The sequence below is a fragment of the Anser brachyrhynchus genome, assembly GCF_964034855.1.
Source record: "Anser brachyrhynchus genome assembly, contig: SCAFFOLD_109, whole genome shotgun sequence".
In the NCBI taxonomy this organism is placed as follows: Eukaryota; Metazoa; Chordata; class Aves; order Anseriformes; family Anatidae; genus Anser; species Anser brachyrhynchus.
Window position 1 is genome coordinate 391,201 of NW_027663529.1, and position 14,658 is coordinate 405,858.

Consider the following 14,658-nt stretch of genomic DNA (forward strand, 5'->3'; position numbering starts at 1 on the left):
CATCCCCAGTGGTGCTAGTGCACTCTCTGGACTCACTGCACTGCATCCCCAGTGGTGCCAGTGCACTCTCTGGACTCACTGCACTGCATCCCCAGTGGTGCCAGTGCACTCTCTGGACTCCCGGCACCGCATCCCCAGTGGTGCCAGTGCACTCTCTGGGCTCACTGCAGTGCATCCCCAGTGGTGCCAGTGCACTCTCTTGACTCACTGCACTGCATCCCCATTGGTGCCAGTGTACTCACTGGACTCACTGCACTGCATTCCCCAGTGGTGCTAGTGCACTCTCTGGACTTGTTGTCGACGGAGGGAAGACACAAACGCTCAATATGAGTGTTAAGTATGCTTCAGCTTTAATGGATAGCTCAATTGTCTTTTATCGTGTACAGGATAATTAGCTCATACATATTGCAAAAGCCAAGCTCCTTATTGGTAAGCGTCATCTACTGCCCTATCTGTTAGTTCCGCATTCTTCTATCCGCTAGTTCCCCTTTCTAATCTAACTATAACTCCCAGGGCAGTATGCCCTCTACTATCATTGTTTCTAATTGCCTGGGATTTCTCACAAGAGTTCCCAGACAAGCTGCCTGGGATTTCTCACAAGAGTTCCCAGACAAGCCTTGCGTACGTGCCTTTGCTCTTGTTTTTCTAGACCAGCTGGGTGCGGTAATCCGCCATTTCCTTATCTTGCAGCTGCATGATATCAATGTGATTACGCGCAGCGAGCCAGTCCTCAACAATTCCCCCGTTTTTATTTTGAACCAAAAGCTTTCTATAGATTTTTCTATCAATCACCGCACACACTGCAATAAGCAAGGTACAATAAGCAACAGGGTCAAAAATCTCATGCAGAACTACGATTGTAAAGTAGTGTGCCTACTAGAATCTACATCAGTCAACAAGCCACTAAGCGCTAGGAATGTTGCTTCGCAGCGATACTGCTTCTTACTCGCACAGCACAATCACACAATCACACAATCACGCAGAGAGGCCTCTTGCACTTCTCATTCATACCACAAGACAATATCACTGAAAATAATTTGTGTGCAGCTTCAGGAGGTCCTTGTCTGCTCCCGTGGTGAGCGGCTGAGAGTGGAGACCCCTCCGAGGAAAAAATGCTCGGGGTGCACCTAGGGGCGTCCGTTCCACAGTCGATCCCACAGCCGAGCAGAGCGGCTCCTGGCGCAAGGAAGGATGCTATTATAGTTTGTATAATGACAGCAAAGAGATGCATTGCAATAAGGAGCACGTGTGGCATTGACCCCTTTTTTTTTTTTTTTTTTTTTTTTTTTTTTTTTTTTTTTTTTTCTTTTTCGAGCAATTACACCTTACACATGCTATTACTGTTGCTAGAAAAACCCTACTAGTTAACTGCTCGAGCCTTTTTATTAGGCAACTAAATACTACTCGCGCCGCTACTATAATTAGGACAATTATTAGCAGTAAGCGTAGCCCTTCTTTTATCAGACCCAATATCCAACCCCCCATGTTCCCAAACCAATTTGCAAACAGTCTATCAAGCCAATTATCTTGGACCACTATCTTCTTGGTGTGGTCTCTCAGCCATTTCAGTTGCTCGTGGATTGACTCGCCATGGTCCGAGAGATTAAAACAGCACATTCCTTCGAGCTCTTCACACCCGTGGCCCTGTGCCAGCAGTAGAAAATCAATCGCCGCTCTGTTCTGTAACACAGCGTGTCGCAAGCTGTCCAGGTCCTGGGCCATTTCTGTGAGCATCTGCGTAGTCACATTTAATGTTTTCACCACTGTACTTCAAATCTACATTTTACAAAGTGACCAGCAAGTGTGCCACATTAACTGACCAACCTCTGAGATTTTACCTTTCATACCAGTGTCTTCTTGGGCTCTTTTAATTAAACACGTTTCTCATTCAAGTGAATTGAAATGCTTCAGTTGGTTTTATTCTCAGGAGCCTCATAAAAAACAAAGATATTGCACCCTCTTTGTTCAGTCATTCAATGTTCGTCTCTTTCACAGCAAATAATTACTTCATTGAAGTTAAAACTTCCAAACATAACTTACTAATAGTCTCCAATTTCAGCTCAGATCACTCGTTGAAAATACTCTGCTAAATACAGATAACTTACAATAACTTTAACAGTTAATTGTCCATAACAAACACCATGGTTTTTCTCCAGACCAATGTTCAAATTTTAAGACCACCCTTTAATATTTCTATGTACAGGTGAAAAACAGTCTTCAATTTTCTAGTCTTGTTTTAAATATAAAAGTTGGAAGGGACATTCAAGTTTCAAGTCTCCACACTGAACTTAAAAAAAAAAAAAAATCATGTGGAGGTAAACAAACCAAGTTGTATACTCCAGGAGGTAGAGGCCTTCAATTTGTGTTCATATATACATATGCACAGAATTCAGTGTTCCAACAGAAAAAGAATTAGCCAAAAAGTAATAAAAGTTATTTACTACTGTGACATTTCAAGACTTCCACAGCTTTGCCTAAAGACACAAACACAATTAACATAATTCCCTATGTGCTTTTTTTTTTTTTTTTTTTTTTTTTTTTTTTTTCTTTCCTTTTTTTTTTTTTTCTCTCAACTGTCCAGTGCAGGAAAAAATTCTCACAAAATTTCACAGACCTAAAATGTGCAAGCTAGTTTCTCTCTCTCCCTTTTTTTTTTTTTTTTTTTTTTTTTTTTTTTTTTTTTTCAAATGTCACATTTGCTTGTTTTACAGCCCAACAAGCTAGTTTCCCTAGACTAGCCATAGCATGAGCCACAGCCACTCCAGGCACAAGTGCCGCTGAAAAGAACCTTTCAGCAGGACCCCAGAGTTCGACCTGGTTATCGCAGTCACTCCCCAAAGTTTTTGAGACTGCGTCTCGTCCGTCGTTTCCATTGTTGAGTAATGTTTCGCAATTCTTGACTGTGTAGGTCAGGGGCAAACAAAGTCAAGCGTCCCAAATAGCATGGCCCCCCGTGCGCATTTGCTGGGATTCCCTGCCAGGCTCGATCTCCACAGATCAGGAATATACCAGGTGGTAAGGCCTTAGCAGTTTGCCTTGGCCATGTGCTTGACTTGTTCCCGTATGCCCCCATGGTGGTGTTGGTGGTGTCGTTGTACCCGCAATAGCTGCTATTAGCTTCGAACCCCCTTGTGTGAGAGGTCACATTAGTCCATTGAGTCATATTTTGTTTTCCTTTATTCCACATAAAGCACGTCTGTGTCCAGTTATTACTGGTGTTCCCTACCGCCACTGATCCCAACAAATCCAGTTCCTGGGGATCCCATGGCAAGCTCGTGTTCAGAGCCACTAGCGCCGCCACAACGGCGTCGGAGAGGTTGGACGAAAGATCGAACAAATCAGTACTTGCGGAATATGGTGCTAACAGTTGTTTCAGCTCCTCCTTGTTCCCTATTGGGACCCCGAACAAACAGGTGCGGAAGGGATCAGTCGCTTTGGCAAGAGACAGGCAGAATTGAGCCAATCGAGTTCCCTTCGGTATATGTAGCGGAGGGAACATGGCTGATACCATAATTTGTATCTCCCCAGTAAAGTCCTTATCAATAAGTCCTGTTAACACTAAAGCCCCATTTAATGTCGCCGATGACCTTCCAATCAGAAGTGCTCCAACAGGCTCATTATTAATTTTTACAGGTCCCATAACGCCTGTTTTCACCCCAACAGGCTTATTGTCCATCAAAGTCACATTTACTGCGGTTGCCAAGTCCAATCCCCAGGCTCCCTCTGGTGGCTGGTTGGAGGTGAAAGGATTCGTCTCGGTTGGAGTCTCCGCAGCTGCCGCCGCTGTTGAGGGGAAAGCCGCTTTTTGTGTCATCGCGGGGCGGCGGTTCCCGCTGGTCTTCCCGTTTCCCTGGGTCTTCCGCCGGCAAGCGGTTTCATTATGCGTATCAGATCGGCAAGAGGGACACCACACATTAGCCGTCCCACATTGCCTCTTTATATGACCCGCGATGCCACACCGATAGCAGCGTAGTGCAGGTCTTCTCGACGAGTGAGGTCCTTTTCCACTTTGCAGGGGGGCAAGGGCGGCGAATACCTGCGACTGACTAGCCTGCAGTCCCTGAGTAATACTTTCCCCTACCTTTCGAATAGCGTCAACCAATAGCGCTTGCGAGCCTATCGGTATCCGCGACAATCGATCAAGAGCCTCTTCTATAGTCCAGGTACTGGGCAGCGTATTTAGAACATTTCGAGAGGTTTGATTACAATTTTGAAGGGCGCATTGTTTAAGAATAGGGCCTTTGAGATATTCGGGTAACCCAGCTACCTGTATAGCTGCGGCAACCCTATCAATAAATGTTCCAAACGCTTCGTCTCGCCCTTGCTTGATGGACATATAGGAGGGCATTCCTCCAGGCTCCCTAATTTGGTCCAGTGCTCTCCTAGCTAGCGTCATGGTCGCTTTTGCCTTATCCGGCCCCATTAGGGCCTGGGCCTCCAAGCGATTGTATGCACCGACCCCCAAAAGCTCCTCCAGCGTGACCCCGTATAATGGATCTCCGGGCTGACGCTGCACCGCGACTGCCTCCTGACAAGCTGAATGCCAATGGGCATTAAACAGCAGGATCTGATGCTGCGTCAGTATTAGTTTCATGATATTACGAATATCGCCGGGGAGCAACACGTTAGTGGACCACAGATAGTCTAACATCTGTTTCGTTGGCTCCCCACGTATTCCTGACTCATTTACCGTGGCACGCAATTGGGTCAGTATTTTCCAGTCCAGATTTGTCATAGTAACAGTTATCTGGCCCTGGGCGTCTGGTGGAGAGTACACCACGGGGAAGGCGCCTACAAGCTCTGTCGCTGCCCCCACATCACCTTCACGTAACGCCTCCCCTGCTATTTTCGCCCAGAGTCCTGCTCTCTCCGACCCCCCTGATTCGAGTCGCATATCTTTCAAAAATGGATTCTTATTTCTCCCCTCGCCTGCCGCCTCTCCCTCGGGAGTTTCCAGGGGTAGAGGAGGTGCACTGGGTCGTGCCCCCTCTCCCCATCCCCCGGGTGCCTTCATGGTGAATTGTTGGACCGACGGAGGGAGGGGGTACGGATTGGCCTCTTCATCCGCCCTCAACGTTTTGCCCAGCCGCTCTGTTGCAGCGGCTGCTACTTTCTGTTCTACCCGATGTATTGTTAAAGCATTCGTAACAGCCCGCCACGGTTTTGCCAGCTTCTTAGCCGTCTTATTCTCACTAATCATTTCCTCAAACAATATATCACCAAACTTACGCCACTCATCCTCCTCAAACAATGTGTCAGGGTTAATAAAGCAGCCCTTCGCCACCCCATAGGCCACTAACCCCTGTAATTCTTTATGACAATCTATATCTGGCGTCTTACGCTTTTCTAAAAAGCACTTAAGTAAATTAATTGCCGCTTGTTTCTCCATGCTTACTCACGGTGCCGTTGCCCCCGTGCAAAGCGTGTCTTACGCTTTTCTAAAAAGCACTTAAGTAAATCTATTGCCGCTTGTTTCTCCATGCTTACTCACGGTGCCGTTGCCCCCGTACAAAGCTTCCGTTCGCGGCGTTCCGGCGGGACCCGCTATGGGTTCGTCCCGGGCGCTCTTCCCGAGTCGTCTTCTGCTCGCCCCAATCTTATGTTCCGCGGATTCCGGGTTACGTAGTCAGAACCGGCTTTCCCCTTGTACTCCGTCGCCTAATACCGGCTTACTCGTTTCGGGTCCTCGTCCAGCAAGGGTCCCTGTTCGGGCGCCATTTGTTGTCGACGGAGGGAAGACACAAACGCTCAATATGAGTGTTAAGTATGCTTCAGCTTTAATGGATAGCTCAATTGTCTTTTATCGTGTACAGGATAATTAGCTCATACATATTGCAAAAGCCAAGCTCCTTATTGGTAAGCGTCATCTACTGCCCTATCTGTTAGTTCCGCATTCTTCTATCCGCTAGTTCCCCTTTCTAATCTAACTATAACTCCCAGGGCAGTATGCCCTCTACTATCATTGTTTCTAATTGCCTGGGATTTCTCACAAGAGTTCCCAGACAAGCTGCCTGGGATTTCTCACAAGAGTTCCCAGACAAGCCTTGCGTACGTGCCTTTGCTCTTGTTTTTCTAGACCAGCTGGGTGCGGTAATCCGCCATTTCCTTATCTTGCAGCTGCATGATATCAATGTGATTACGCGCAGCGAGCCAGTCCTCAACATGGACTCACTGCAGTGCATCCCCAGTGGTGCCAGTGCACTCTCTGGACTCACTGAAGTGCATTCTCAGTGGTTCCAGTGCACTCTGTGGACTCACTGCAGTGCATCCCCAGTGGTGCCAGTGCGCTCTCTGGACTCACTGCAGTGCATCCCCAGTGGTGCCAGTGCACTCTCTCGAGTCACTGCACTGCATCCCCAGTGCTGCCAGTGCACTCTCTGGACTCACTGCACTGCATCCCCAGTGGTGCCAGTGCACTCTCTGGACTCACAGCAGTGCATCCCCAGTGGTGCCAGTGCACTCTCTGGACTCACTGCACTGCATCCCCAGTGGTGCCACTGCACTCTCTGGACTCACTGCAGTGCATCCCCAGTGGTGCCAGTGCACTCTCTGGACTCACTGCAGTGCATCTCCACTGCTGCCAGTGCACTCTCTGGACTCACAGCAGTGCATCCCCAGTGGTGCCAGTGCACTCTCTGGACTCACTGCACTGCATCCCCAGTGGTGCCAATGCACTCTCTGGACTCACTGCACTGCATCCCCAGTGGTGCCAGTGCACTCTCTGGACTCACTGCACTGCATCCCAAGTGGTGCCAGTGCACTCTCTGGACTCACTGCAGTGCATCCCCAGTGGTGCCAGTGCACTCTCTCGAATCACTGCACTACATCCCCAGTGGTGCCAGTGCGCTCACTGGACTCACTGTACTGCATCATCAGTGGTGCCAGTGCACTCTCTGGAGTGACTGCAGTGCATCCCCAGTGGTGCCAGTGCACTCTCTGGACTCACTGTACTGCATTCCCAGTGGTGCTAGTGCACTCTCTGGACTCACTGCAGTGCATCCCCAGTGGTGCCAGTGCACTCTTTGGACTCACTGAAGTGCATTCTCAGTGGTGCCAGTGCACTCTCTGGACTCACTGCACTGCATCCCCAGTGGTGGCAGTGCACTCTCTGGACTCACTGAAGTGCATTCTCAGTGGTGCCAGTGCACTCTCTGGACTCACTGCACTGCATCCCCAGTGGTGCCAGTACACTCACTGGACTCACTGCACTGCATCCCCAGTGGTGCCAGTGCACTCTCTGGACTCACTGCACTGCATCCCCAGTGGTGCCAGTGCACTCTCTGGACTCACTGCAGTGCATCCCCAGTGGTGCCAGTGCAATCTCTGGACTCACTGCACTGCATCCCCAGTGGTGCCAGTGCAATCTCTGGACTCACTGCACTGCATCCCCAGTGGTGCCAGTGCACACTCTGGACTCACTGCACTGCATCCCCAGTGGTGCCAGTTCACTCTCTGGACTCACTGCACTGCAACCCCAGTGTTGCCAGTGCACTCTCTGGACTCACTGCACTGCATCCCCAGTATTGCCAGTGCACTCTCTGGACTCACTGCACTGCATCCCCAGTGCTGCCAGTGCACTCTCTGGACTCACTGCACTGCATCCCCAGTGGTGCCACTGCACTCTCTGGACTCACTGAACTGCATGTCCAGTGCTGCCAGTGCACTCTCTGGACTCACTGCACTGCATCCCCAGTGGTGCCAATGCACTCACTGGACTCACTGCAGTGCATTCCCTCTGGTGCCAGTGCACTCTCTGGACTCACTGCACTGCATCCCCAGTGGTGCCAGTGCACTCTCTGGACTCACTGCAGTGCATCCCCAGTGGTGCCAGTGCACTCTCTGGACTCACTGCAGTGCATCACCAGTGGTGCCAGTGCACTCTCTGGACTCACTGCAGTGCATCCCCAGTGGTGCCAGTGCACTCTCTGGACTCACTGCACTGCATCCCCAGTGGTGCCAGTGCACTCTCTGGACTCACTGCACTGCATCCCCAGTGGTGCCAGAGCACTCTCTGGACTCACTGCACTGCATCCTCTGTGCTGCCAGTGCACTCTCTGGACTCACTGCACTGCATCCCCAGTGGTGCCAATGCACTCTCTGGACTCACTGTACTGCATCCCCAGTGGAGCGCGTGCACTCTCTGGACTCACTGAAGTGCATCCCCAGTGGTGCCAGTGCACTCTCTGGACTCACTGCACTGCATCCCCAGTGGTGCTAGTGCACTCTGTGGACTCACTGCAGTGCATCCCCAGTGGTGCCAGTGCACTCTCTGGACTCACTGAAGGGCATCCTCAGTGGTGGCAGTGCACTCTCTGGACTCACTGCAGTGCATCCCCAATGGTGCCAGTACACTCTCTGGACTCACTGCACTGCATCCCCAGTGGTGCCAGTGCACTCTCTGGACTCACTGCACTGCATCCCCAGTGGTGCCAGTGCACTCTCTGGACTCACTGCACTGCATCCCCAGTGGTGCCAGAGCACTCTCTGGACTCACTGCAGTGCATCCCCAGTGGTGCCAGTGCACTCTCTGGACTCACTGCACTGCATCCCCAGTGGTGACAGTGCACTCTCTGGACTCACTGCAGTGCATCCCCAGTGGTGCCAGTGCACTCTCTGGACTCACTGCAGTGCATCCCCAGTGGTGCCACTGCACTCTCTGGACTCACTGCAGTGCATCCCCAGTGGTGCCAGTGCACTCTCTGGACTCCCGGTACCGCATCCCCAGTGGTGCCAGTGCACTCTCTGGACTCACTGCAGTGCATCCCCTTGGTGCCAGTGTGTTGAGGACTGGCTCGCTGCGCGTGGTCACATTGATCTCGTGCAGCTGCAGGGTGGGGAGGTGGCGGATTGCCGCACCCAGCTGGTCTAGAGGAGCAAGAGCAAAGGCACGTACGCAAGGCTTGTCCGGGAACTCTTGCGAGAAATCCCAGGCAGTTAGAACCAATGACAGTAGAGGGCATACTGCCCTTGGAGTTATAGTTAGACTAGAAAAGGGAACTAGCGGCTAAAAGAATGCGGAACTAACCGGTAGGGCAGGAGATTACGCTAACCAATAAGGAGCTTGGCTTTTGCAATATGTATGAGCTAATTATCCTGTACACGATAAAAGAAAATTGAGCTATCCATTAAAGCTGAAGCATACTTAACACTCATATTGAGCGTTTGTGTCTTCCCTCCGTCGACAACAAATGGCGCCCGAACAGGGACCCTTGCTGGACGAGGACCCGAAACGAGTAAGCCGGTCTTAGGTGACGGAGAAAAAGGGAAAGCCGGTTCTGACTACGTAACCCGGATTCCGCGGAACACAAGATTGGGGCGAGCAGAAGGCGACTCGGGAAGAGCGCCCGGGACGAACCCATAGTGGGTCCCGCCGGAACGCCGCGAACAGAAGCTTTACACGGGGGCAACGGCACCGTAAGTAAGAATGGAGAAACAAGCGGCAGTTGATTTACTTAAGTGCTTTTTAGAAAAGCGTAAGACACCAGATATAGATTGTTATAAAGAGTTACCGGGGTTTCAAGAGTTGTGAAACATTACTCAACAATGGAGACGCCGGACGAGACGCAGTCTAAAAACTTTGGGGAGTGACTGTGATGACCAGGTCGAACTCTGGGGTCCTGCCGAAAGATTCTTTTCGGCGGCACTTGTGCCTGGAGTGGCGGTAGCCCATGCTATGGCTAGCCTTGGGAAACTAGCTTGTTGGACTGTAAAACAAGCAAATGTGACTACGCAGATACTCACAGAAATGGCCCAGGACCTGGATAGCCTGCGACACGCTGTATTACAGAACAGAGCGGCGATTGATTTTCTACTGCTGGCACAGGGCCACGGGTGTGAAGAGCTCGAAGGAATGTGCTGTTTTAATCTCTCGGACCATGGCGAGTCAATCCACGAGCAGCTGAAATGGCTGAGAGACCACACCAAGAAGATAGTGGTCCAGAATAATTGGCTTGATGAACTATTTGCGAGTTGGTTTGGGAACATGGGAGGCTGGATATTGGGTCTCATAAAAGAAGGGCTACGCTTACTGCTAATAATCGCACTAATCATAGTAGCGGCGCGAGTAATATTTAGTTGTCTAACAAAAAGGCTCGAGCAACTAACTAATAAGGTTTTTCTAGCACAAAATAAAAACGGGGGAATTGTTGAGGACTGGCTCGCTGCGCGTGGTCACATTGATCTCGTGCAGCTGCAGGGTGGGGAGGTGGCGGATTGCCGCACCCAGCTGGTCTAGAGGAGCAAGAGCAAAGGCACGTACGCAAGGCTTGTCCGGGAACTCTTGCGAGAAATCCCAGGCAGTTAGAACCAATGACAGTAGAGGGCATACTGCCCTTGGAGTTATAGTTAGACTAGAAAAGGGAACTAGCGGCTAAAAGAATGCGGAACTAACCGGTAGGGCAGGAGATTACGCTAACCAATAAGGAGCTTGGCTTTTGCAATATGTATGAGCTAATTATCCTGTACACGATAAAAGACAATTGAGCTATCCATTAAAGCTGAAGCATACTTAACACTCATATTGAGCGTTTGTGTCTTCCCTCCGTCGACAACACCAGTGCACTCTCTGGACTCACTGCACTGCATCCCCAGTGGTGCCAGTGCACTCTCTGGACTCACTGCACTGCATCCCCAGTGGTGCCAGCGCACTCTCTGGACTCACTGCACTGCATCCCCAGTGGTGCCAGTGCACTCTCTGGACTCACTGCAGTGCATCCCCAGTGGTGCCAGTGCACTCTCTGGACTCACTGCACTGCATCCCCAGTGGTACCAGTGCACTCTGTGGACTCACTGCAGTGCATCCCCAGTGGTGCCAGTGCACTCTCTGGACTCACTGCACTGCATCCCCAGTGGTGCCAATGCACTCTCTGGACTCACTGCACTGCATCCCCAGTGGTGCCAGTGCACTCTCTGGACTCACTGAAGTGCATCCCCAGTGGTGCCAGTGCACTCTCTAGAGTCACTGCACTGCATCCCCAGTGGTGCTAGTGCCTTCTGTGGACTCACTGCAGTGCATCCCCAGTGGTGCCAGTGCACTCTCTGGACTCACTGAAGGGCATTCTCAGTGGTGCCAGTGCACTCTCTGGACTCACTGCAGTGCATCCCCAGTGGTGCCAGTACACTCACTGGACTGACTGCACTGCATCCCCAGTGGTGCCAGTGCACTCTCTGGACTCACCGCACCGCATCCCCAGTGGTGCCAGTGCACTCTCTGGAGTAACTGCAGTGCATCACCAGTGGTGCCAGTGCACTCTCTGGACTCACTGCACTGCATCCCAGTGGTGCCAGTGCACTCTCTGGACTCACTGCACTGCATCCCCAGTGGTGCCAGAGAACTCTCTGGACTCACTGCACTGCATCCCCAGTGGTGCCAGTGCACTCTCTGGACTCACTGCACTGCATCCCCAGTGGTGCCAGTGCACTCTCTGGACTCCCGGCAACGCATCCCCAGTGGTGCCAGTGCACTCTCTGGGCTCACTGCAGTGCATCCCCAGTGGTGCCAGTGCACTCTCTTGACTCACTGCACTGCATCCCCAGTGGTGCCAGTGCACTCACTGGATTCACTGCACTGCATTCCCAGTGGTGCTAGTTCACTCTCTGGACTCACTGCAGTGCATCCCCAGTGGTGCCAGTGCACTCTCTGGACTCACTGAAGTGCATTCTCAGTGGTGCCAGTGCACTCTGTGGACTCACTGCAGTGCATCCCCAGTGGTGCCAGTGCGCTCTCTGGACTCACTGCAGTGCATCCCCAGTGGTGCCAGTGCACTCTCTGGACTCACTGCAGTGCATCCCCACTGGTGCCAGTGCACTCACTGGATTCACTGCACTACATTCCCAGTGGTGCTAGTTCACTCTCTGGACTCACTGCAGTGCATCCCCAGTGGTGCTAGTGCACTCTTTGGACTCACTGAAGTGCATTCTCAGTGGTGACAGTGCACTCTCTGGACTCACTGCAGTGCATCCCCAGTGGTGCCAGTACACTCTCTGGACTCACTGCACTGCATCCCCAGTGGTGCTAGTGCACTCTGTGGACTCAATGCAGTGCATCCCCAGTGGTGCCAGTGCACTCTCTGGACTCACTGAAGGGCATTCTCAGTGGTGCCAGTGCACTCTCTGGACTCACTGCAGTGCATCACCAGTGGTGCCAGTGCACTCTCTGGACTCACTGCACCGCATCCCCAGTGGTGCCAGTGCACTCTCTGGAGTAACTGCAGTGCATCACCAGTGGTGCCAGTGCACTCTCTGGACTCACTGCAGTGCATCCCCAGTGGTGCCAGTGCACTCTCTGGACTCACTGCACTGCATCCCCAGTGGTGCCAGAGTACTCTCTGGACTCACTGCACTGCATCCCCAGTGCTGCCTGTGCACTCTCTGGACTCACTGCACTGCATCCCCAGTGGTGCCACTGCACTCTCTGGACTCACTGCACTGCATCCCCAGTGGTGCCAGTGCACTCCCTGCACTCACTGCACTGCATCCCCAGTGGTGCCAGTGCACTCACTGGACTCACTGCAGTGCATTCCCTCTGGTGCCAGTGCACTCTCTGGACTCACTGCAGTGCATCCCCAGTGGTGCCAGTGCACTCTCTTGACTCACTGCAGTGCATCGCCAGTGGTGCCAGTGCACTCTCTGGACTCACTGCACTGCATCCCCAGTGGTGCCAGTGCACTCTCTGGACTCACTGAAGTGCATCCCCCGTGGTGCCAGTGCGATCTCTGGACTCACTGCACTGCATTCCCAGTGGTGCCAGTGCACACTCTGGACTCACTGCACTGCATACCCAGTGGTGCCAGAGCACTCTCTGGACTCACTGCACTGCATCCCCAGTGGAGCCAGTGCACTCTCTGGACTCACTGCACTGCATCCCCAGTGGTGCCAGTGCACTCTGTGGACTCACTGCAGTGCATCCCCAGTGGAGCCCGTGCACTCTCTGGACTCACTGAAGTGCATCCCCAGTGGTGCCAGTGCACTCTCTGGACTCACTGCACTGCATCCCCAGTGGTGCCAGTGCACTCTCTGGACTCACTGCAGTGCATCCCCAGTGGTGCCAGTGCACTCTCTGGACTCACTGAAGTTCATTCTCAGTGGTGCCAGTGCACTCTCTGGACTCACTGCAGTGCATCCCCAGTGGTGCCAGTACACTCACTGGACTGACTGCACTGCATCCCCAGTGGTGCTAGTGCAGTCTCTGCACTCACTGCACTGCATCGCCAGTGGTGCCAGAGCACTCTCTGGACTCACTGCAGTGCATCCCCAGTGGTGCCAGTGCACTCTCTGGACTCACTGTACTGCATCCCCAGTGGTGCCAGTGCACTCTGTGGACTCACTGCTGTGCATCCCCATTGGTGCCAGTGCACTCTCTGGACTCACTGCACTGCATCCCCAGTGGTGCCAGTGCACTCTCTGGACTCACTGCACTGCATCCCCAGTGGTGCAAGTGCACTCTCTGGACTCACTGCAGTGCATCCCAAGTGGTGCCAATGCACTCTCTGGACTCACTGCAGTGCATCCCCAGTGGTGCCAGTACACTCACTGGACTTACTGCACTGCATCCCCAGTGGTGCCAGTGCAGTCTCTGCACTCACTGAAGTGCATCCCCAGTGGTGCCAGTGAACTCTCTGGACTCACTGCAGTGCGTCCCCAGTGGTGCCAGTGCACTCTCTGGACTCACTGCACTGCATCCCCAGTGGTGCCAGTGCACTCTCTGGAGTAACTGCACTGCATCCCCAGTGGTGCCAGTGCACTTTCTGGACTCACTGCACTGCATCTCCAATGGTGCCAGTGCACTCTCTGGACTCACTGCACTGCATCCCCAGTGGAGCCAGTGCACTCTCTGGACTCACTGAAGTGCATCCCCATTGGTGCCAGTGCACTCTCTGGACTCACTGCACTGCATCCCCAGTGGTGCCAGAGTACTCTCTGGACTCACTGCACTGCATCCCCAGTGCTGCCTGTGCACTCTCTGGACTCACTGCACTGCATCCCCAGTGGTGCCACTGCACTCTCTGGACTCACTGCACTGCATCCCCAGTGGTGCCAGTGCACTCCCTGCACTCACTGCACTGCATCCCCAGTGGTGCCAGTGCACTCACTGGACTCACTGCAGTGCATTCCCTCTGGTGCCAGTGCACTCTCTGGACTCACTGCAGTGCATCCCCAGTGGTGCCAGTGCACTCTCTTGACTCACTGAAGTGCATCGCCAGTGGTGCCAGTGCACTCTCTGGACTCACTGCACTGCATCCCCAGTGGTGCCAGTGCACTCTCTGGACTCACTGAAGTGCATCCCCCGTGGTGCCAGTGCGATCTCTGGACTCACTGCACTGCATTCCCAGTGGTGCCAGAGCACTCTCTGGACTCACTGCACTGCATCCCCAGTGGAGCCAGTGCACTCTCTGGACTCACTGCACTGCATCCCCAGTGGTGCCAGTGCACTCTGTGGACTCACTGCAGTGCATCCCCAGTGGAGCCCGTGCACTCTCTGGACTCACTGAAGTGCATCCCCAGTGGTGCCAGTGCACTCTCTGGACTCACTGCACTGCATCCCCAGTGGTGCCAGTGCACTCTCTGGACTCACTGCAGTGCATCCCCAGTGGTGCCAGTGCACTCTCTGGACTCACTGAAGTGCATTCTCAGTGGTGCCAGTGCACTCTCTGGACTCAC

General features: G+C 52.8%; 1 long non-coding RNA gene across 1 annotated transcript; it reads right to left on the reverse strand.

Annotated features, from left to right (window-relative positions):
• Nucleotides 1-327: 327 nt before the first annotated feature.
• Nucleotides 328-3,370, reverse strand: LOC308187343. Its single transcript, XR_013944618.1, has 2 exons — nt 585-3,370; nt 328-549 (listed from the first exon to the last, which is right to left on the reverse strand). It is a non-coding gene; the product is annotated as an uncharacterized lncRNA (long non-coding RNA).
• Between the last annotated feature and the right edge of the window lie 11,288 nt (nt 3,371-14,658).